General features: G+C 34.0%; 1 long non-coding RNA gene across 1 annotated transcript; it reads right to left on the reverse strand.

Moving 5' to 3' along the window:
- Nucleotides 1-752: 752 nt before the first annotated feature.
- Nucleotides 753-9,153, reverse strand: LOC138816897 (uncharacterized). Its single transcript, XR_011368732.1, has 3 exons — nucleotides 9,003-9,153; nucleotides 7,201-7,337; nucleotides 753-930 (listed from the first exon to the last, which is right to left on the reverse strand). It is a non-coding gene; the product is annotated as an uncharacterized lncRNA (long non-coding RNA).
- Between the last annotated feature and the right edge of the window lie 385 nt (nucleotides 9,154-9,538).

Below are 9,538 nucleotides of genomic sequence, written 5' to 3' on the forward strand. Positions count from 1 at the left end.
GGATATAGTTCAGTGATAGAGTGCTTACAAAAACTGCAAAAAGCCTTGGGTTCAATTCCCAATACTGCAAAACACATTCAATTAAGCACTTAATATTTATACTTCTAAGTTGGTAAAAGTGAATTATTGAGAAGTCAATTGTAACAATTCATATTCTAATAGTTGAAATACAGTTTTAGGTTCATGAAAAGTATTTAATTAGTGATAGCTATATTATATTAAATACCCCATGGCTAATGTGGATATTTGTTCTGCAAATGTTGAATTTCTTGTGTTCATCTAGAGAAGACAAGTAGAGAACTCAGTCCTTTGTCATACCACTGGCAAAGATACTTAGCAAGTGAATTTAATAATGACCAGCTGAGAAACATAGCTAGTCCATTAAAGAAAATATTTTAAGAAAAAATTATCAATTTCTTCTAATGCTGTGTTGAAGTGATTATAAGATTTATAATAAGATTTACACTGGATTATCACAGTGTAATATCAGAAAAATAATAAAGGACGTATTCTTCTATGAAGAAACAGAAAAAAAGTGACAGGAGATAAAGGAGAATATGTAAGAAATTGTTTTGATTCATGGGTTAGGATGTAGCTCCATGGTAATAAAGTGCTTGCCTGGTCAGTGCCACACATCAAACAGACAAAGAAAGAAACAAAGAAAGCCCTCCCAATACTTATGTTTAATTTTAAATAACAAGATTGAGTTTCTTTACTTGTAAAATTTATCCAATAAATATTGTGGCTGATGATAAAAGAGAGTTGAAGATTAGTTGTAGAAACAAAAGTCCTCAAAAAGTGAAATTGGCTGGTTAATACTGTCATAATTTTCTATGTAATTTGACTTTATATTGTTCTTTATTACTTTCTCAGGTTCTCAAATAACTCTCAATGGAATACAGAGATGTTTTTGGTTGCTTGTTGCCTTTCCTAGAATAGAGAAAAATACTAGGTGTATAATAAATGCACACTATACATATATATGTAAACAAATGATCTTGAAATAAATGAATGGATAATGTAATAATCTTTGTCTTACACAGGATCATAGTCAGTTCTTCCATTATATCTGGAGAGATGCAAGTACATAGAAACAGAGGATACATGTTACCAGCATTGCTGATCAAAACTCAGGTTGTTCTTATGGGATTATTCATATTGAATCAGTGAAATAAAATATACAAAACTAAGTTAAACAGGAAAATGAAAAATAATAGCCAAGGAAATTTTGAAGAGAGTACAATAAAACCAATAATTAGCATATATTAATAACCTGAGGAAGTTTAGTGTGATCAAATCCATGAATTCATACAGTATATTTTATATTTCCATTCTCCTTTCTTTCTTAGTGTTTGATGGGTTTCATAACACTATGCACATCCTTGTGTTCTCCGGAATTCCCCTTCCCCTTTTGACAACATGTCCCATCATCAACATCATCTTCATCATCATCATCATCATCATCACCATCATCATCATCATCATCATCATCATCATCATCATCATTATCATCATCAGCAGCAGTAGTAGCAGCATAATTTTTGGTAGAGGTTTCACAAATGAGTGAGAACAGGAATAGTTGGCATTGGAGTCTGGTTTATCTGATCCAACATCATGATTACGTGTTTCATCCAATTTCCTGCAAATGACATGATTTTCTTTTGCCTTATGAATGAGCAATAGAGAGTAGTATACCATGAAATTATGTCATTATCCCCCAAAGCCAAGTATTGCATATTCTCACTGATCTCTGAAGTCTAGACTTACAATGATGATGATGTTGATGATGGCTGTCGTGGTGGTGGTGATGCTTGTACAGGAATGTAAGGGGAGGGTTGTTTGAAAAGTTGATGGGGTATCATGGGAGTGAGTGCAGAAGAAGAAAGTATTCTGAGGAACAGGAACATAGTAGTGTATTACATATACATGTGTGAATACAGAACAATTAAGCCTCAAGAACTTTGTTTGAAAAAGAGTGAGGAAAGGTCACTCACACAGTACACTTACACATCCATGGCATTACCCTCCCTTACTACTATAAATGTCTGCCAATTAAGGAAATTAATTTTTAAAAGACCAAGAGATAGACAATAAGAGCAAACCATATATTTTTCAATGATTACAAATTTTATTTAGCAGGCAAAAATCTCCCAGTAGAGAAAACAGAGAAAAGTTGTGGGAGAAAATTGTTCAACTAAATATTGCAATGAGTGCATTAAAAGAATGATGATTAAAGTGAATACTCGCCATTAAATTTTCAACATCAAAGGGATGAAGGGAAAAGCCTCAAAGCTTTCAGAGAAATAAGACAGAGTCCCATCAAGGTTTTCAAAGTCAGGAAATTCTTCACAGTGGTATTGGCAGCAAGAACACAAAAAGTTAACATTAAAACCCTGAAAGAAAATTAGGTTTATCATAGAAATCTGTCATGAGAAAAAGATCACTTCAATGTGACAACAAGATAAAGATACTCCATTTCTCAAAGAATTACCATCTTCACACACTTTATCAGGAATCTAGAACTGAAAAGTTGTACAAGAAAAGACCAAACATGAGAGAAAATAAACAGGGAATCTAACACAAAAGGAGCATATAGGTGACCACAAAGAGATATAGCAGGACATGACTTTCCTAAATAGACTAAAATGATAACATATTTATATTGGAAGACATAAAATTCCAGGATATGGGAACTATGTAGATAATTAGCAGAGACAAACTAATAGAGATATCTGAATATATGAAAATTATCCTTTTGGCTACTGGAATTAGTAGTATTGATTACTATAGAAATAGTACTATGCCAATAAACAAAAATTAAGCAAAGTTCAACAGCTACTAATCTTACAAAAGGAAAAAAATAAAATGCTACTTGGCTTTGCATTGCATTGTTTTATATACATTATATGTAAAATTGCATGAACAACAACTGTGTAAGCTAAAGGTTATATTAAGATTCTAAGTTAAAGGAAATGTATGGTGGCAGGACTGGTGTAAAAGAAGGAATTCTACATTTTCTGTAACAGAATCAAGGGCTAGAAAGCAGTCTAGGAGAGTGGGAAGATTGCAACCAGAACTACTCCTTCACATGAACATAAGACATATATTATTTCTTTAAAAGCAACTCCGATATGGAATTATTTATTTGAATGCCTGTACACATATGGTTGGATATCTTTGTGTGTTGAGGGAGACCTCCAAATGACTTTCTATATTTTCCCTTTGGACATAATTGGATTTACTTAAAATACATAATTCATTAGTAATACATACTATACATATGGGTATACATGTAAATGTACAAAAGTATAAACCTAAAACATACATGCACACATACAAGCACACACAGACATGGAACATACAATATTATACTTAATTAAACATCAGATAAGATGTAAATGCTCAAATTTAAACTCACTTATCTGACAGATTACTTATCAGTTGACATCTGCAAATGAGTTAAGCATTATAGGTAATTATGATGGCTATTTTAGGTTTCATGTGCTTGTATCTTTTATGTTTGTCATAGCAATCTGAAGTGAATAAATATAGTCATTTAAAAAAATTGAAGTAAAATTTACAGCTCTTGAATGTATGACTGAACAGCGTTTGATACGTTTGTATGCATTCTTACAGCATAATATGGAAATGCCAAGTTCTAGTCAATTCCTATGCTCTCAAAAGCAAACTGTATTCTGCTCTATGTATTTTTTCATGCTATATATGAAAGGAATTAAACAATGTATTCTCTCTTACATCTATTTTTCCCTCAAATAATAAAGTTAAGATTCATCCATGTTGTTAGATATAACAGACAAAGAAATAGTCTATGCTGATGCTGATTCTCTTTCAAGAAGAAACTTACTGCCTAGATGCAAACATTGCTGTTGGCTGACACTCTTGAGATCTTAGCTCCTTTAAATTTGAATTCAGAATATACTTTAGGTTACATGTCCTTTTAAGAACCTCCCAACCTGGGATAGATAAATGAAGAGAGGAAGAGGAGGAGAATGCAGCTTAATATTCAGTGTATATCATATGAAATGCAGAAAATGGAAAGGAGAGTTTGGGTTTGGGTTGGGAAGGATGGAGAATGATGAAATTGATCAAGATATGTTGTATTTATAAAATGATTTATTAAAAAGGATGACCAAACTAGTGAATGAACAAAGTCTTGATGGAAGAGCCCACATATTTATATTCATCACTTGGCCTGATCTTGTGCTTACACTTTGTCCTGTGTATCTCTTGATTGGCCTGGTAGAGTCTTCATGGACAGCAGAATATTATAATGTTCCTGATTACACATACCTTCCCTCTTCCTATAATTTAGGTTTTATTGCTTTCTAAGTCCAATTTGTTCTTCTGTAATAGAATACTGCAGCTTTTGAGATTTATGAAGAATGACAGCAAACAGTTCATCATTGTTCTGGAGGCTGAGAAGCCGAAATCAAGACACTGGCCTCTTCTGTGGGCCTGTTTACTATGTTCATTGTGGAGGAAAGAAGAAAAGCAAGATAGAGTGAATCCGCAATTATAGGACCTTTTGATAAGAGGATTTGTGAGGGAGAAGCCTTCATTCCAGATAACTCGGTACCACTTCTACAAGAGTACATTGAGGATTATTCAGTTCATGATGCATTCACATGACAAGATCCCATTTTTCCAGTCCTATTTTCTCAGCATGTGCTAAAATGATGTTTCTTGTTGTAATAGTTCATTCTGTTCTATCAAGACTAGTGATTCTGATTACAAGAGTATGTTACTATGTTTTTCCATTGTCTTGGATTTGAAGGTATTTGTTTCTTGTGAAGATGATGAAGAATATTAAACATTCTAATTTGTGTTCTTATAAAGTGGGCTTCTATTTTAATCTCATCCAAAGTATGAATGCTGCAATGTTTACCCTCAAGCTCCCATACTTTACTACTAGTCAATACTTGTCAATAGCTCTGACTTTTGTTGGAGTCAACCTGTTCTGAAGAAGGTATCAGGCAGAGAGGATATGAAGGGTGGAGACCATTTACAATACTGGAGAAGGGAAAAAAGGAAGGGACAGGGCATCAAATATTTTCTCTGAGTTATAACATAGAGTGATCTTCAACTTGAATATATTCTACAGTTTAATATAAAGTCTTCTGCTCCAGGCTATCACCACAAAACTGCATGTTTATTAAGAGTTTTATATTATATTTCTTATGTAGTTCTCATATCTAACATCTCTATTTCTACATTCTTAGATAAGGCTCACACTACTGGATGATTATATTAGCTATCCAACTTTTATTTCCACTGTAGTTGTCTTGCCTACCATTAGAAGGATATCAAATAGTCTTCCAATCATCTCTTTTAAATGCTATATGAAATATTCTAGATCATATGCCTTAAGCATATTGTTTTCAGTATCCAAATGTTCTTTCTCATGTTTCAGGGCTTCTAATAAGTTTTGTAAATGTTCTCTTTTATTGTTGGGTCATGGCCTATCTTATTCATTAGCCTTATATTCATATGCCTAAATCCAATAACACTGAACCACTTATTATTCATATAATGATGCAACGTTTTATACAGTTTTCTTGGTCATTACATACAGAACACACTTTGCCCTAAATCACACATATATTAAAAAATGACACAAACACATAGAAACACACATTCACACTCAGATATACACAGCTACCACCACTACTACTAACACATCATCACAATTTTATTCCTTCTCTTTTCCTATTGCTAGAGATGTAATTTTTTACAATGTAACCCACGAAAGTCCTAACTTCTATTTGACAATTCATCTTTGTATTAGTCCTAGTTTTTTTTGGGGGGGGTATGTAAAATATGGTGTCTTAAAATACTAAAATTTGTAACAACCATAAGCCTAACACATGGTAAGTTATCAATGAAAATTTTAGAATAGTTAAATAACTTACTGTATTTACTACAGCTAAAAATGGATACATATATGTTAAATCAATATTTATTGAGTATTTCCTAAAATTTAATATAATAATCTGATTTTCTTAAACTCAGAGAAGAAACAGAGTCTCAGGGAAACTGAATGGTATAACTGAATGGATGGAATTTTCCAAAGAACAAAGTGTGCCTTGTGTTCAAATTTTCATTCTTTTCTTTCCCACATCAGTTACCTATGCCACTCAGGACAAACAACTTAAACTCTTTAAAAGTCAGTTTTCTTGGGCTGGGAATTTGGCTTAGTGGTAGAGTGCTTGCTTAGAATGCATGAAGCCCTGGGTTTGGTTCCTCAGTACCATATACACAGAAAACAAAACAAAACAACAAAATAAAACCAGAAGTGGCACTATGGCTCAATTGGTGGCGTGCTAGCCTTAGCAAAAGAAACTCAGGGATAGTGCCCAGGCCCTGAGTTCAAGCTCTGGGACTGGCAAAAATTGTCAGTTTTTTCTCTCTTTTTTAAAAAAATGCTTTCCTACTTCTATGAAGTATCAGAATTACGTTTATAGATACTAAAATGAGAAACAGCTCCTAGGGGGCCATACTGGATTTGGGAAAGCAACATGATCCTCATATGTGTGTGCTAGTCCTACTTCAGCTTCTGGCACTGTGAGTATTGAGGGGGGCCTAGAATAAGATAAATCTCTGAAAAAGGTTCCAGCTGAAGTGCAAGCTCATGTAACACAGGGACCTCAGGGTGCATCAAATGCAATGGTACTACACTGTCCTTGGCAGAAGTTGTATGGAACCTTTGCCAGGTCCCTACATGAGAACTGCAATTCAGTCCCCTGGCACTGAGGAATAGAGCCATGCTCTTCCCTGTGCATAACTATGCTCCCTTGTTTTAAAAAAATACGTCTCTTTTTTTCAAAATTACCCTGAAGTAATGGTAGAAAGGGATTTCAGTTTAACGTGTCCGTTCATGAATACAATGTTACCAGGCCATAGTAGAATCTGGAAATTTAACTCAAAACCTGAGCAGTCCATTGAGCACTGGCCCAACCAGCCATCAAATTGACAACATACATCAGCATTCATTATAAATAGAAACCATGCAAGATTAGGATTGACCAGTAATGAACAGAAAAGTAAGTGACATAAAGAAAGGCTCAAATACTTAATGGTCCCTACTTTTGCTATGTAGCCTTTTCCCCCTCTAAGTGGCTCACACCTGTAATCCTAGCTACTCAGGAGGCTGAGATCTGAGGATTGTGGTTCAAAGCTTACCCTGGGCAGAAGTCTGTGAGACTCTTATCTCCAATAAACCCCTCAGAAAACCAGAAGTGGCGCTGTGGCTCAAGTGGTAGAGCGCTAGCTTTGAGCTGAAGAGCTGAGGGACAGCGCCCAGGCCCAGAGTTCAAGTCCTACTATGAACAAAAAAAGTATATTTTATCCATACACATAAATTTCTATGTACAAATAATGTTTATATGCACTTATATTGTTTTGTGAATCATAAGCATTAGCTTTATTTCCAAAGTCTTTCATAAACTTGTGGAAGTAGGGGTTCCAAGGATGAAAGGCAACTGGAGTACATGTCATTTAATATAATTTTGTTACTTAAAGTCCACAAATTTGAAATGGTCAGGATGGAAAGGTGGCTCAGTGGTAGACTGCTTGCCTTGCATGCATGAAGCCTGGGTTCAATTCCTCAACACCACATAAGCAGCAAAAGCCAGAAGTGGCACTGTGGCTCAAGTGGTAGAGCACTAGCTTTGAGCTGAAGAGCTGAGGGACAGTGCCCAGGTTCAGAGTTCAGGCCCCACAACCAACAAAAAAAGAAAAAGAAAAAGGAAAAAAAAAGAATGATCTCTGTCAAATGAAAAGCTCGATATCAAATATTGCCAGGAAAATTAAATGAAAAATAAGTTTGATATTGTTAGTATTCTAGATCTGTGTGTTTATATTATGAACACATGATAGAAGGGAAACAAATCTAGTATTATTATTCAATTTCTCATATTTTTCAGAAATTTTACAGATTATATGAACAATGAATTCAATCTTGAATTAGAACTATTTTCATATGATCCCCAGAGATGATTTGTGTAAAGTATATTATGCATTATACTATTGACAATGGGATTATGATAATAAAAATTTGGTCAGGAAATAAAATGCTATGGTTCTGAAATGTGTGATTCATTTTATGAAAGGAGAACAAGTCGAAGACATCTGGAAAAGGAAATGAACTATCTTATCTGTCCATTGAAATATAGAGAGTTGTGGGGGATTTTATTATACTAGCAAACTTCTATCCTTTTTCCTTTCGGTGGTATTACTTTTCATCAAACGTTGCCTTTATATTGCCTCTACTTTTAATAGGAAAGACATTTCTTTAGAGCAGAAATAGGAAATCAGATGATTTTTGAGCTTATTCTTGGTAAACTGAATTGGCAGTCCCTGGAAATGAAACATAATTTCTGTGAAGTTGGTGAATTGTTTCAAAGAATCCTTTGATGATTCTCATACAGGACACTAAATATTCTTTGAAAAGAGAGTTCCCTTAGGTGATGATTGCTAATTACAGTCATCTCTGTGTCTCTTTTGAAAACTACAGTAGAGTGGAAGCTGACTTGAATTTGTCAATTACTGCAGATTTACTTTTGTCTTACTAACTTTTGGTTATCAGTTAAATGGTAGCACTGTACCATTTCCCTCATACTACTCTATGGATATCTTTTGTTATACATGTAGGAAAAAGAAAAGGAATGACAAATTTATGCTTTAATATGATCATTGCTACCTACTTATTTGTTTAATATTTTATCAGCAGCTTCTTTTAAGGTGAAAAATTATGAGAAAATTCCATACAAGCAATATTTTCTTATTGTTTATGTATTTTTATAATGCTATTGCAGTTTATGATGATAAGATGAAATGTGCATCAATGTCAACAATAATAAACCTCTTCTTTTCTTTTTATTCTATCCAAAGGAGAAGGATAAAGTTCCCTCTGAGTATTTAGCAGACTTGTGAGTGATATGGAGCTTGAATGGCAGTGCTATACAGTATAAGTAGTACAGTACCTTTAGTAATACAATGCCTTTTAGTTGCTGTTTATGCTGCATTTGGCTTGCTTATTAGCCATATCTAGTGGATTAAAAAATGGAGGTGACAGAATTTTCATGGTTTACATGTTCAAATAAGTGCCTCTTCTTCTAGGCAGCTTGTTCTTTCTTGAACATGTTTCCTACACATTCTGTACATTGTTGCCTAAATAGAAGTTGAGTATGTTCTGATGTCATAATTATGTATGCACTGAGAAATACCTGAAGCTGTAAACATGAGAATTCTTGGAAGGGCAAACTCAGAATGACTTCCCCAAAGCTACTATCATGAACTATCTTTGACTTTTCCTCTGTTGTTTATGCTGTACTCAATTTTCTGAAAAACAAAACACATAAATGGTCAGAAAACATTTATATACTGTCCCTCTGTATATTCATAACAGTGAAACAATTCCATTTAAAAAGTGTGAAAAGTGGTATTTCTGGGCTGAGATTTCATGATAGCTTTATGTGAGCACCACATATTTTATGGGTAATTTACAAATCTCTCAAAA

This window comes from Dipodomys merriami, unplaced genomic scaffold (assembly GCF_024711535.1).
Source record: "Dipodomys merriami isolate MVZ:Mamm:240054 unplaced genomic scaffold, mDipMer1.0.p SCAF_7, whole genome shotgun sequence".
NCBI lineage: Eukaryota > Metazoa > Chordata > Mammalia > Rodentia > Heteromyidae > Dipodomys > Dipodomys merriami.